The sequence below is a fragment of the Peromyscus californicus genome, unplaced genomic scaffold (genome assembly GCF_007827085.1).
Source record: "Peromyscus californicus insignis strain IS unplaced genomic scaffold, ASM782708v3 Scaffold_2__1_contigs__length_46816999, whole genome shotgun sequence".
Classification (NCBI taxonomy): domain Eukaryota; kingdom Metazoa; phylum Chordata; class Mammalia; order Rodentia; family Cricetidae; genus Peromyscus; species Peromyscus californicus.
The window spans coordinates 24,767,281-24,781,766 of record NW_026294540.1 but is presented as its reverse complement, the minus strand read 5'-3'; the positions used below and the strand labels follow the sequence as shown (position 1 = coordinate 24,781,766).

The following is a 14,486-nucleotide window of genomic DNA, read 5'->3' as shown; positions in this document are numbered from 1 at the left end:
TTTGTTCGCTCTCTGGCCGCTGCGCTTTCCTGGCGCTCGGCTCCTCTCGGCTGGGCTCGGCTCGCCTTGGCAGGGCTCCACGGGGCTCGGCTCCGCTCCGCTCGGCTCCTCTCGCCTCCGCCCCTGTTCGGCTCGGCTCCGCTCCGCTCGGCTGCCTCCTGGCTCGGCTCGGCTCCGCTCGGCTCGACTCGGCTCGGCTCCGCCTCAGGGCGCGCAGGCTGAAGAAGCCCGGCTTACTGGATCGGCCCCTCCCTCTGTCCCCTTCTGGCTGTCGATCGTGTGCGAGGCCCGGACTCGGAGCGCAGAGACCGGGTTAGGGTAGCGGCGTGCGAGGACCGGCGCAGCATCCTCGTTTCCGGGGGGACGCGCGCGAGCGCGCGGACCGAGGAGAGGCCAAGGGGTGTCGGGTCCTGGTGGCTGCTGGAGCGCCAAGGTAGGCGCAGCTCTGGGGACGCGCGCGATGGGGGCGCGCGGGCAACAAAGGACGCAGAGTCGCGGGGGGCGGCGGCACCCTAGCCTGGGAAAGAAAAGGGGGGGTACCATCATCGAGGCATTGTCGCTAGGTGGGCAGGGACAGCGGGCAGGGTCGCCGCCGTTGGTGGGCGTGGGCGGGATGAACCCCAACTTCCTCAACCCGGAGGACACGCTGCTGGGATTGGGGGGGCGCTCCTGGATTGCACGTCCCGATGGTGCGCACATCCACAGACTGGGGTTCGGGTGTATTTGTTGGGGTTCTCTTTCCAAGAGCAGGTCCAGACAGCTGGACGAGCTGCAGAGCTCTCGGGGGAAGCTCTCAGGCTCTTGGGGAATGGGGGGGGACACAGCCCGGTGGGCGCGGCCATCAGTCCTCATCTCCAGACCGGGCATCTGGGATGAGACACGGAGGCCCCCCGCCCCGCCACCTGGGGTCGCCTGATTCGTGCCCTTCGCAAAACTTGATTGGAGAGCCTGGCTTGGAATAGGAGGGTAGGGTAAGGGGGAGGCCCAGGCAGGGTGGCTTTCCGCAGGGGTGCCCCCCCAAGCTGGCGCTGGTGGCTGGTGAGGCAGCAGATTTTTTTTCCCTCCCCCCAGGGAGGGGCAGTGGCGACGCAGGATGCAGGGCTGAGCCTCCAGGGCCAGCCCGCGTGGACTCTTCAGGCGGGGCCTGTGTATGTGCCCCCGGGCACACAGGGCTTTGCCACGAGTGCCTCCTCTACAGCCAGGTCCAAGCCTGGAAAGGTCGTTGCAGAGGGACACCTTAGGGGTGGAGGAGTCACAACACAGGAATGCACCCAGTCTCTGAGATTCCGCTCCTGTCTTCTGGGCTACGAATGGCCGGGGGTGGGGGTGGGGGGTGGGGAGGTTGGGGTGTTAGAACTAGGAAAGGAATTGGCCTTAATCTTGAAAGGTGCCCCAGACAGAGGGGGGTGGGGGTGGGGCTGGCCTAGGGCTGTACTCTGAGGAGGAGGTAGGGAGCACCACGTGGGGCTACCTTACCTCTGCTGTGAGAGCCAGAGGTCTCCTCCCCTTCAGTTGTAAATGTAAACAATGAGCCCTTCATTCATAAGGCTGCTGTCACCTGGATTGGCACCACCAGGGGCTGGCAGGTACACAGAACCGGAACCGCTCTGCACAGCCCAGCCTGATGCCCCGAATGGGGAGAAGCTGGGGGCACAGACGTGGCACAGATGGAAGGTGGGGCAGACCCTGAAGGGTGGTTGGGCCCGGTGCCCTGCCCGAAGGTGCTTTTTACATAACAGACCCTGAAGGGTGGTTGAGCCTGGTGCCCTGCCCGAGGGTGCTTTTTACTTAGGCAGTAGCTCCCACAAGAGCTTCCAAACAGGAGGCATATTGGCTTAGATGGGCAGGGAAAGATTTAGGTTACTGGGGCATGAAGTTCAAAGCAGTGCCTGTTTGCCAGTTCCTTTCCTGTATACAGTAGGTGCCCACTTTTAGCACAGGACGCATGGGTTTCAGTAGTGCCCTACAAAGGGAGTATGCTGAAGTAGAGGCTCCAGAATTAGAGAAGGGGGTAGAGATAGAGGTGCCCCAAAGGTGGAAGAGGCGTGGAGGAACACACACATATATATACACTCCCAGACACTTGGGGGTGGGGTGGGGAATGGCCTCCTCAACGCCCCAAATTCCCAGCCCAGAGACACATCCTGAGGAGCTGGCGCTGCTGTGCGCTTGGATGGCTGAGAGTTCAGATGCTGGAGTTTCACATCATGGGTTCAAATCCTTGCTCTGCTACTTACATAGCTATGTGGCTTTGGACAAGATCATGTACCCTTCTGTCTCCATTTCCCCCATCAGTAAAATGGGGGTACTTAGGGCATTTGCCTCTTAGGGCTTTTGAGAGAATCATGGACCCTAGGAAGAGTTTTTGTGGTTTAACTTACTTGTAAGTAAGTTTACTTACTTTTTGGTGACATAGGGAATTGAACCTAGGACCTCATGCATTCTCTGGCTGAGCCACACCCCAGCCCCTCACTGGGGGACTCTAGGCAGGTGTTCTACCACTGAGCCACACCCCAGCCCTTCACTGGGGGACTCTAGGCAGGTGCTCTACCATTGAACCATGCCCCCAACCCCTCACTGGGGGATTCTAGGCAGGTGCTCTACCATTGAGCCACACCCCTGGGGGATTCTAGATAAGAGCTCCACCACTGAGCTATATTCCCAGTGGAAGAGTTTTTTGCTACAGGAAGTGACCCTCAGCCTGGGGCAGAAGGAGACTTCTCCCCTGCTCCAGCAGCCCTCCTAACCTTCACACAGCCTAGCCTTTTAGACCTGCCCCAGGGCCCTGCTCTTTTCTGCCTCTCTGTCCAGCTGCCTGCTTTCCTTCATTGATGGCAAAGCATCATAAAATGCTCTTCCCCCTGAGTCTTCTTTGTCTCCACCTAGAAGACAGACTCTGTGATTCCCAGACCCTCTCTGGCCCTGGAACTGCACAGCTTTGCCCAGAGAGGGAACTCTGCACTTCCACCCAGTAGCTCTTGGGAGAATTTATGCCTTCCTACAGGTTTTTGTTTTGTTTTGTTTTTTTCGAGACAGGCTTTCTCTGTGTCGTTTTGGTGCCTGTCTGGGATCTTGCTCTGTAACCCAGGCTGGCCTCGAACTCACAGAGCTCTACCTGGCCCTGCCTCCTAAGTGCTGGGATTAAAGGCACGCGCCACCGCCACCCGGCTCTCCTACAGTTTTTTTTTTGTTTTTTGTTTTTGTTTTTGTTTTTTTTTTTTTTTTGAGACAGGGTTTCTCTGTGTAGCTTTGCGCCTTTCCTGGATCTCGCGCTGTAGACCAGGCTGGCCTCGAACTCACAGAGATCCGCCTGCCTCTGCCTCCCGAGTGCTGGGATTAAAGGTGTGCGCCACCACCGCCCGGCTCCTACAGGTTTTTTAAAAACACATATTAAGTGCTTAATCTGGGCCAGGAATATTTGGTACTGCACCCCTACCCCCTTTTGAGACCGGGTCTCACTGTGTAGTCCTCATTGGCTTGGAACTTGCTATGTAGCCCAGGCTGGCCCTGAACTCACAGATACCTGCCTGCCTCTGCTTGCTGAGTGCTGGGACTAAAGGCGTGCGCCACTGTGCCCAGTGGTTCTGCCCTTTGTATATACATGCATTCATTTGTTGGTTTTTGCAGTATTTCTAAGATTTATTTTTATATTTATTTATGTGTATCTATGGGACTGTATGCCATGTGTATGCAGGTACAGCATGGAGGCCAGGAGAGAGGGTATGTTGTGAGCTGCCTGGTGTGGGTGCTGGGAATTGAACCTGGGTCCTCTGAAACAGCAGTAAGAACTCCCAACCCCTCAGCCATCTCTCCAGCCCCTACTATGTTTATTGGAGACAAAGTCTCATATATCCCAGGCTTGCCTTAGACTTATATAGCCCTGGCCTTGAACTTTTGCTCCTCCTGACTACATCTCCCAACAGCTGGGATGACAGGTGTGCCACCCCTCCAGGTTTATATGGTGTTGGGGATCGACTTGGGAGGCGTACGTGTTAGGCCGGCGCCTCACCAAATGAGCCACAGCACCCGCTCTGCTTTTGTTCTGTTTTGTTTTTAGACAAGGAATCTCACGGAGCTTAGGCTGGCCTCAAAGCCACTGTGTAGCCCAGGCTGGTCTTCCTGCCTCCGCTTCTGGAGTTTTGGGATGACAGGTACGCACGACTGTGCACTCTGTCCATGCGTTGGTTAAGCACACCTGAGGGGCACACCATCTTCTGCAGAATCATTTTATCCTGCTCCTGGGTCTGTTTCTCTAAAGCGTAATTACAGTCTTGCTGACGCCTCAACCCCTTTTGCTCAGTACAAAGTCTAAACATTGTCTGGCTTTTGGAGCGCACACAGTTGTCTGGGCCTTGCCTTCCTTAGGACTGGCTCTCCTCTGTGTCTCTGTCTCTCTCTTGTCAGCTGGCCAGACTTTACATGCCTCCACTCAGGTCACCTCAGTCCTCTTTATAAGCTATAAGTAGTGGGCATGGCTGTCACGGAAGGGACACAGGATTGGAGGAGGGTCACTTTTGATGTCCTGTTGTTGGGAGTTTTTGTTGTTGTTTTGAGACAGGCTCTCATGTAGTACAGGCTGGCCTCAAATTTGCTACACACTGGAGGCTAGCCTGATTGTCATTTCCAAGGTTACAGGAGTGTAACACCATGGTTGGCTTTTGTGCGTGCGTGCGTGCGTGCACGTGTGTGCATTTGGGTGGACATGCACGTGTATGCATTTGTGTGGACATGCACGTGTCGAGGCTGGAGGTCAACTGTGTCTCCCTCAGTCGCTGTCCATTTTGTGTCTTACTTGTTTTGTGTTCATGTGGTTGTGGGTGGGTGTGTATCTGCATGGAGGTGAGAGGCCCACTTGCCCCGGATCCGTTCTCTCGTTCCGCCGTGTGGATCTCAGGGGTTAAAGTCAGGTCGTCAGACTTGGTGGCAAGCCCCTTTACCCACTGAGCCGTCCTGCTGGCCCTTCAGCTTATTTTTTGAGACAGGGTCTCACTTAACCAGGAGCTCACTAACTCTAACTAACTCTCCAGCCCCACGATCCTCTGTAGTGCAGCGATTACGGGCCCGCGCTGCTTCTTGACGTGGGTGCTGGTGATCTGAACTCGGGTCCTCGGGTTCGTGTGGCCGGCAGTTTGCTGAGGGAACCATCTCCACAGCCCCATGGTGTCTGGCTTCTTTGAGAAAAGTCTTGTCCCAGGAATCAGAACCTCATTCAGTGAAGGAAAGGGAGACCTAAGTTACATTTATTTATTTTATATTTATTTGTGTGTGTGTGTGTGTGTGTGTGTGTGTGTGTGTGTGTGTGTGTGTAGGTCATGGAACAACTTTGGGGAGTTGTTTCTCTTTCCTCTGTGGGTGCCCGGGCTTGAACTGAGTTCTTTAGGCCTGTCAGCCAGTACTTTCTCCTCCGAGCCGTCTCACCCTCTTGCCGGCCCCCAAAGGAGATTTCAGAGTAGGAGAAATGAAGACTTACTTCCCTGAAGAATTGCAGGGGGCCTGGCCCACCTAGACTGGGAAGCTGGCCGGCAGCCCGGCCCCTCATGTTTCTCTCTGGATGTTGGTTTCATTTTCCCTGCCTTTAATCTTGCCTCTGCCTCATCCTTTCCTTGACTCATGAGTGTGGTCTGGCCCAGTGTGGCTGTTCCAAATGCTCGTTTCAGCTCCTGTTCATAGGCCCCTCCTGGTGGTATCCCCTTTAGTCCTGGGTTGCCAAAGCGACCGAATGAGGGGGCTACCCCCATCTGCTCGGCTGGTGGTAGTCTGGGGCTGGGAACACCTGGTATAGTCTGTCAGTCAAGTTTTTCGGGGCAGGAAGTGTGTGTGTGTGTGTGTGTGTGTGTGTGTGTGTGTGTGTGTGTGTGTCTGTCTGTCTGTCTGGAGAACCGGGGCATGGCTGTGCACAGGAGCTGGTGACGGTGATGGCGAGGCAGAGTGGTGGACAGTTCGCCCGTGTGTCCCCAGCTACTGTGTGGTGCTCCAGTCCTCAGCTCTGTGACTTCGGAGAAACTGAAGGGTGTGACCTCCGTAAACCCTCGCAACGCTGGCCCAGGAGATGGGGACACCCTCTCCTCCCAAGAGCTGGATAGACTGGGGGTGGGTCCAGTTGCAGCACCCTGTGTTTTCTGCGGGCCCCCGGGGCCTCCGTGGGTCCATCTGCCTGGTCTTCACGATGAAACACGAACTGTAAGTGATGCCTTCAGGAGCGCTGAGAAAGGTTAATGAACTGTTGTCTTTCAGAGCAGGAGGCAGAAGAGGCTGGGAGGAATCATTAGCCAGCCATAAATACAGGGCTCTATGCTCTCACTCCCGGCTTGCCCTAGTCTCTGCCCTAGAGCCTTGCAGAGTTTGGCAAGTGTTCAACAGCTGACCCACACTTCTTTTTTTTTTTTTTTTTTGGTTTTTCGAGACAGGGTTTCTCTGTGTAGCTTTGCGCCTTTCCTGGAACTCGCTTTGGAGACCAGGGTGGCCTCGAACTCACAGAGATCCGCCTGGCTCTGCCTCCCGAGTGCTGGGATTAAAGGCGTGCGCCACCACCGCCCGGCTCTGACCCACACTTCTTACACACCCACTAGAGGATTCTAGACAGGCACCTACCCCTGTCCCATGCCCCCAGCCTCTCTCAGGGGGTGATTTTAAGTAGGTGCTCTGTCACTGAAACACACCTCCAGCTCAGATGGGGATCATTTAAATTTTTTTCCTTTTAGTTTGTGTGTGTATGGACATTTTGCCTGCATGCATGCCCGGGCGCCAGATTTCATAAAGTACCCGCAGAGGCCAGAAGAGGGCGTCAGTTTCCCTGAAACTGGAGTTAACTGTTGTGAGGTGCCTTGTGGGTGCTGAGACTTGAACCCAGGTCTTCTGGAAGAGCAACCGGTGCTCTTAACCACTGAGCAACCCCTCCAGACCCACCTCCTTTAAAAACAAACAAACAAAAACAACAACAAGGTCTTGCTTCATCCAGGTTGGTCTCCTGATCCCCCGACCAATTGCAGGCATTTACCTATGTGCAAGGCCAAGCCTGTGTGGTCCTGGGGATGGAACCCAGGACTTGGTGTAGGTTCAGCCAGGACTCTACCAACTGAGTCACATCCCCACCCCTCGGGGCTCTTTCATGGAGCCATTAATTAAGCTTGCCATTTTGAGTATCGCGCATCAAGCTTGCAGTTTGAGCATGGATGCCTGGCGCTGTCCTAGGTCCTGAGACGCACACAGCGAGTAAGATTTGCAAGTCTGCCCCACCCCTCTGCTCTCCTGAGTGCCTCCTGGTGAGAAAGAAGTGGGAGAGGATGTTCTGGATGCTGAGTACCACTTTGCCGAAAACCCGGGCGTGAGTAAGACGGTCCGTGTGTGATGGTGGGTGCTTGGCATGCAGCCTTCATTGGTAACCAGGGTGAGGCTGCCTTTTTGGAAGGAACCGTAGATAACGCCGATTTGGATGTCTGGCCGGTGGTGACTGAGCTCATCTCGGGAATCACTGCATTCTGTCCAGTCTCTCTTCCATTCTTTTCTCCCCACCCCCTTAGTATTCCTGGACTTTAGTATCCTGTGTGTGAGTGGTACTCTTGACCTGCTTTGCTGACATGCTCTTCTTTCTCCTGGCTGCCCCATCTCAGTCTTCCCTGCTTCCCCCCCCCCCCCCCCCCGTCGGGCTGAAGTCTCTCATGCTACTCCAGGGCCAGACCCCACCATCAGTTTTTCTCTTCTTCCTGTCTCTTGCCTGTTCAGGATGTTGCCAGAGTGGGAGAGGATGCTGGGGTGTTGACACAGAGGCTTGCTGCGGGGAAGCGGGTTACAGTAGGAGATGCTCATTCTGTTCAGTACCACCTTGTGCCAGACTCTGACCCTGCCTGCCTCATCCTGCCCTCAGGGGAAGTCAGAACCTTGGTAGAGACACGCAATTACATAGATCCATAGGAGAGGGGTTGGTTGCTCTTTTCCAGGCTGGGGCGGTCTGATGGTACCAAAGCACCCAAGCCTAGAACCCAAGGAATTTCCTATGATTTAGTCATCCAGTCCTTACCTATAATCGCAGTTGGATAGATTAGAGATAGGAAGAATAGGTGTGTATGTGTGTCTCTGAGATGTATATGTGTTTGTGCAGATGTGTGAATATGTGTGTGCCTATGGAGACCAGAGTAGACTTAGGTACCTCTCTCCGCCTTTTTAAAAAAAAAAATTAATTTACTTGTATATTTTGTATGAGTGAGTGCTCTGTATATATACCTGCATGTCAGAAGAGAGCATCAGATCCTGTTATAGTTGGTTGTGAGCCACCATGTAGTTGCTGGGAATTGAACTCAGGTCCTCTGGAAGAGCAGCCAGTGCTCTTGACTGCTGAGCCATCTCGCCAGCCCCACCTTATTTATTTATTTATATATTTTTTTTCTGAGATAGGGTTTTTTTTGTGTGTGTGTGTGTAAAAGTTCTAGTTGCCCTGGAACTCGCTTTGTAGACCAAGCTGGCCTCGAACTCACAGAGATCCTCCTGCCTCTGCCTCTTGAGTGCTGGGATTAAAGGCGTGTACCACCACAACCAGCTCTCCTTTTATTTTTTTTTTTTTAAGTATTATTACATTTACTGGGGCTAAAGAGTTGGAACACTTGAAGCTCTTACTGAGGACCCAAGTTCAGTTCCTAGCACCAACATGGTGGTTCACAACTATCCATTATTCCAGGATCTCACACCTTCTTCAGACCTCTGTGGGCACCAGACACACGTGTGGTGCACAGACATACACACGGGTAAGACTCTCATGTGAAATAAAATGAATAAATCTAATACAGTTTTTAAAAGTTGTTTGTTATTATTACTATTTCTTTTTAATTTGACAGAGTCTGACTATGTAGCCTTAGCTGGCCTCTCTCTCATGTAGAGTGTGCCCATGTGTGTTGATGTTCTTGGAGGCCAAAAGAGACTATCAGGTCCCAGAGAGCTGGAGTTACAGGTCGTCGTGAGGTGGGTTCTGGGAGCTGAACTCAAGTCCTCTGCAAGTGCTTTTAACTGCTGAGGCGGCTCACCAGCTTAGTTGTAACAATTAAAAAACAAGCAACTTATTATTACTATGTGTGTGCGATTGTGCATGGTGTGTGTGCTCGCACACACTCAGGTATCATGATGCGTCTTTGGAAGTCAGAGAGCAGCTGGTTGGACTTGGATTTCTCTTTCCACCTTTGCTTGGGTTCTGGGGATTGAACTCAGGTCACCAGGTTTTTTAAAGTCAACTTTATACTGACTATAACTTTACCTACAAAAGCCCGTATGATGCCTCCTGCCTGTAATCTCATAGCTCAGGAGGTAGAGGCAGGAGGATCAGGAGTTCAAACAGTGAGTTTGAAGCCAGCCTGGGCTACATGAGACACTGTCTCAAAAAAACAAAAACCAAGTTGGGCCAGGCGTGGTAGTACATGGCCTTATCCCAGCACTGGGGAGGCAGAAGCAGGCAGACTTTTTTGAGTTCGAGGCCAGCCTGATCTATGTTGAGTTCCAGGACAGCCAGGGCTACGTAAAGAGACCCTGCCTCAAAAAACAAAAACCAGCCGGGCGGTGGTGGCGCACGCCTTTAATCCAGCACTCGGGAGGCAGAGCCAGGCGGATCTCTGTGAGTTCGAGGCCAGCCTGGGCTACCAAGTGAGTTCCAGGAGAGGCACAAAGCTACACAGAGAAACCCTGTCTCAAAAAACCAAAAAAAAAAAAAAAAAAAAAAAAAACCAGCCAAATAAACAAACTGACCAACAACATTGGCGGTTGACTGTGGGGGCGGGATGCTGGTGGTCTGTCCTGTCTGCTCAGTTTTCCCAGCCTCATCCACTCCCCTCCCTGAAGTCCAGTCTCCGTGGTGTCTAGTTGCCGCCTACTCCGCTTTCCCAGCACCTCACACTGGGCTCTGCTGCTGTCACTCTCCACATGGTGGTCTGGCTTCTTGGCCCTCTCAAGGGGGCCCAAGACCCCAACCGGGGTCCTCACCCCCATTCTGTGCACATCTCTGCCATGGACTTGCCCGTAGTTAATGCAGCTGTACAAGTATTGGGCCTGGCTGTTCCCAGCATCCTGCTGCCTAATGACCGTGGTGACCAGGGGAGAGAAGAGGGAGGAGGGTGGGGAGGGTGGGGAGGGTGGGAAGCTAGGCAGATGGACTCCATCTCCCTGGTTCTCCCAGGCCTGAGGCCCAGCTGGTTGGAAGCCTGGAAGTTGGCAAGACTCACCGGGAGGGACTGTCCCCGCCTTACCCTTGGTGTGTCTTCGGCTGGGAGGTCATGGACTCGAGTGACCTCTCAGTGACCCACAGCAAGCTGCCCATGTTCCCTGACCCTCAGCCAGATGCAATCAGAATGGTGTCCTGGGCCCATAATCTCAGCACTGGAGAGAACTGAGGCAGGAAGTTTGAGACCAGCCTGGACTATATGTCAAATACCAAAAAGAAGGGGTTTCAAGCTGGTTCAGCAGGTGAAGGGGCTTGCTGCCAAGCCCCAATGCCCTGAGTTCGATCCCCGGAGCCTTCTTGTGAAAGGAGAGAGAGAAACGAACCCCCCACCCAGTTGTCATACTTCACACATGGAGCATGCATGAAACCCCCCCCCCCCCCAACAATAAATATTTTAAAACGGAAAGAGGAGTCTGGGCATGGCTAGCCTCAGTAGTAGTAGTACCTTTATCTCCTGTCAGAAGCACCCTGTGAATGAGTCAGGGCCCGGGGCGTGGCTGGACTTCTGGGCCAGGGTGCCTGTATCTTGGTGCCCTCTTTCCTGCCCCGGGGCCACATTACTTCTGAGGAGCTGGGCTTTCCACTGCTCCACTTGGCACGGTTCCCCTCTCTAGGGCAACCCCACTTCACTGGGTCAGCATCCTGGGCCCTGTTCCCCCTGCCGGAGCTGTGGCCAGTCGGTCACCCCAAGGCAGCTGAAATGGAAACCCTGAATCAGATAGAGCTTGAGTTTCTTTCCAGGAAACAGCAGTTGAGGGCAGCGCAGAGGGGCCTGTGGCTCCGGCTGGACCTGAGTTCCCAGACAAGGCCTCTCTGTGCACAGAGCCCGCTGGAGAGATGTGACATGGGACTTGTGAGCTGCGTCAAGGATCTAGGGATGCTCCTGGAGTTACATCTTCTCTTTCCCAACTCAGGCATCCGCACCTGTCCCACCCAAGGCAGCCACACTTAGATCCCAGTTTTCGTTTTTTTATTTTATTAATTAATTAAATTAATTATTTATTACTTAATTAATTTTTTGAGACAAGGCTTTTCTGTGTAGCCCTGGCTGTCCTGGAACTCACTGGATAGACCAGGCTGGCCTCGAACTCATAGAGATCCGCCTGCCTCTGCCTTTCGAATGCTGAGATTAAAGATGTGCACCCCTAAGCTGGTTTATCATTTTTTTTTAAATTTTTTAAAATTGTTTTTGTAGCCCAGGCTGGCCTCAGACTCACTGTGTGGCTGAGGATCACCCTAAACTTCTGATCCTCCTGCTCCAACCTCCCAAATTTTGGGATTGCAGATGTGCACAACCAGGCCTGGTTTGTGCAGGTCAGGGGATCAAACGCAGGGCCTCAGGCCTCCTCAGGCAAGCACTTTAGCAGCTCAGCAACTCTGTAACTCCCAGCTTGGTTATTTTTTTTTTTAATTTTAATTTTATTACGTTTCAGTATGTATTCGTCAGTTCTGCCCTTCTACCGTGTGAGCCCTGGGGATCCAACTCAGGTCATCAGGTATGGTGGCGGTTGTCTGTACCTGCTGGGCCACGCTGCCCACCTGGAACTCCAGTTCTCCCTTCCTCCGTGTCTTTTGTGCTGGAGTCACAGTGTGCTGACCACGCCTGCTACCAGGTCATAACCGCGGGACTGTCACCTGGTTTCATGTCTCAAGGCTTCTTGGAGTGACACTGGGTTGGTCCTCAGGCTGCACAAGGTCTTACTTCATGGCTTCCCCCATGGATGGGCTGTACCGTGGCCAGAGGCCAGTGTCTCACCATGTCACAGCTTTCCCAAGTCCCCCACCGCTCACCCCCCTACCCCACCACCAGTTCTCTGTCCCAGAGCAGGGCTGAGTCATAGAGGGCCAGCTCAGCCCTTTGCCTCCTCTCCTCTGCCTGCTACCACCCTCCCCTCCCCCTCCCCCTTCCGGTCCCCTCCAGTCCTCCTCCCGGCTGGGATAGGCTGGAACTGGCTGAATGCCGGCTTGGTTCCTTTCTGCCAGCTCCCTGCTCTCTTTTGTTAGTTGAAGCAAGCGGGCGCTGTCCCTCGAGGTCAGGGTCTTGGAAATATTGTTTTAGGGCAGGGCCACCGGGCTGGGAGGTAGGGAAGGGCTAGCTCTGGGGCCACTTCAGCGTGGCCGGCCGCTCCACTGTGACTTTGATGGAAACCATGAAATTGATTTTTATCTTTCTAGCTCCTGGCTCTATGAATGTGTTCTTTCTTATTTAAAAAAAAAAAAATTACACTCTATTTTTGTGTGTGGTGGCGTGTGTTGCATGCACATGTGGAGGACAGTTTGCAAGAGTTGGTGTCTGTTACCATGTGGGGCCTGGGGGATTGAACTCGGGTCGTCAGGCTTGGCAGCAAGCTTCTTTCCCTTCTGAACCATCCCACCAGCATCCGTTCTGTTCTTCTCTCTTCCCTTCTTCCTTTCCCTTTTTTACTAATCTCCTCCATTTCTCTCTCCTTCCTTCCTTCTTTCCTTCCTTCCCCCCTTCTATTTAATGTGTGTGTGTGTGTGTGTGTGTGTGTGTGTGTGTGTGTGTGTGGTCCCAATGCACATATATACACTTGTGTGTGGAGGTCAGGGGTCAACTCTGGATGTTGTTTCTTCTTTGTGTTTTGAGACTGGGTTTTCCCTGGGCTGGGGTCACCGAGAAAGCTAAGCTGGCTGGCCAGGGATTCCATCCATCTCTGCCTTCCCAGCACTGGGTTAAAAGGATACATCATTGTCTTAGTCACTGTTCTGTAGCTGTGAAGAGACACCGTGACCAGGACAGCTCCTATAAAAGAAAACATTTAACCGGGGGCTAGCTTACAGTTTCAGAGGTTTAGTCCGTCCATTGTCAACATGGCAGGAAGCGTGGTGGCGTGCAGGCAGACATGGTGCTGGAGAAGGAGCTGAGAGCAACGTCTTGATCCACAGAGTGAGAGAGAGATAGAGAGACACACAAAGAGAGAGAGAGACTGGACCTGGTGTGGGCTTTGGAAACCTCACAGCCCACCCAATAGTGACACACTTCCTCTAACAAGGCCACACCTCCTAATCCTTCTCAAGTAGTGCCGCTCCCTGGTGACTAAGCATTCAGATATATGAGCCTGGGGGGGGAGGGGCGCCAGTTCACACCACCACGGTTATCACGCCTGACTCTTTACCATGAGTTCTGGGATTGAACTTAGGTCCTCATGCTTGTGGGGCAAGCACTGGACCACCCCAGCCCTTTCTCCAGCCTCTTTTCTTTTGCTAAGGTAGGCTCTCAGGACATAACCTAGGCTGGCTTAGAGCTCCGCCCTCCTGCCTCCGCCTCCTAAGTGCTGTGATACCAGGTGTAACCCCTCATACCCAGCTGTTTCTGAACTTCTCTCAACTGGGAATATTCTCCTTGTAAGATGCCTGCTGTTGCCAGGCGGTGGTGGCGCACGCCTTTAATCCCAGCACTCGGGAGGCAAAGCCAGGTGGATCTCTGTGAGTTCGAGGCCAGCCTGGTCTACAGAGCGAGATCCAGGACAGGCACCAAAACTACACAGAGAAACCCTGTATCAAAAAACCAAAAAAAAAAAAAAGGGTTGGGGATTTAGCTCAGTGGTAGAGTGCTTGCTTAGCAAGTGCTTGCCTAGCAAGCGCAAGGCCCTGGGTTTGGTCCTCAGCTCTGGAAAAAAAAAAAAAAAAAGATGCCTGCTACTTATGCATACTTATGCAGCAGACTTGGAGATCGCCAGGCCACATCTGTGCAAGGTGTAGTATACACTTAGTAGGTGCAGCTTAGTGCACAGGTTCCTCACAGCACATAGTAGGTTTGTTGGGATCATCAAGAATGGTAGGGAAACTGAGGGAGCCTCCTTTGAGAGGATTGTTGCAGGGACCTGGGGCCTAGCACCTTCATCCTCTCTGCATGGCTGTGGACATGCTCTCATGTGGGGTTTCCAGTCACGGGATCTGGGTCACGTACTCTGATAGGTGGGTTCTCAGAGAGGAGATACGGAGGTCTGATTGGAAGTTGCTCACGGTTCCCAGGAGGCAGAGTGCAGACAGAGAAGGGCAGCGGACTCTCCTGGGCTCACCAGATATTTCCAGGGCCAGTGGTCCCAAGAGGCTACCTGGAAGAATGAAACTTGTTGGGACAAGTGTCCTTTGGGTGAGGTACAGCTGGTGGAAAAAAATTTCAAGAGCCCATTCTGATGATGTAGGCCTGTGATTTAGTTACTCGGAGTTTGAGGCAGGAGAATAATAAGCTCAAGGCCAACCTGAGCAATTTATACTCATTACCAAAATAAAAGGTGAAAAGAGGGTAGGGGATGTAGCTCAG

At 53.2% G+C, this 14,486-nt stretch overlaps 1 protein-coding gene across 2 annotated transcripts in view; it reads left to right on the top strand.

Annotated features, from left to right (window-relative positions):
- Window positions 1-14,486, top strand: part of Clip2 (CAP-Gly domain containing linker protein 2) — a 65,760-nt gene continuing 51,274 nt past the window's right edge. For both annotated transcript variants that reach the window (XM_052753944.1, XM_052753943.1), the window contains exon 1: window positions 1-433. The gene's annotated coding sequence lies outside the window, so the exon portion shown is untranslated. The remainder of the gene's footprint in view (window positions 434-14,486) is intronic.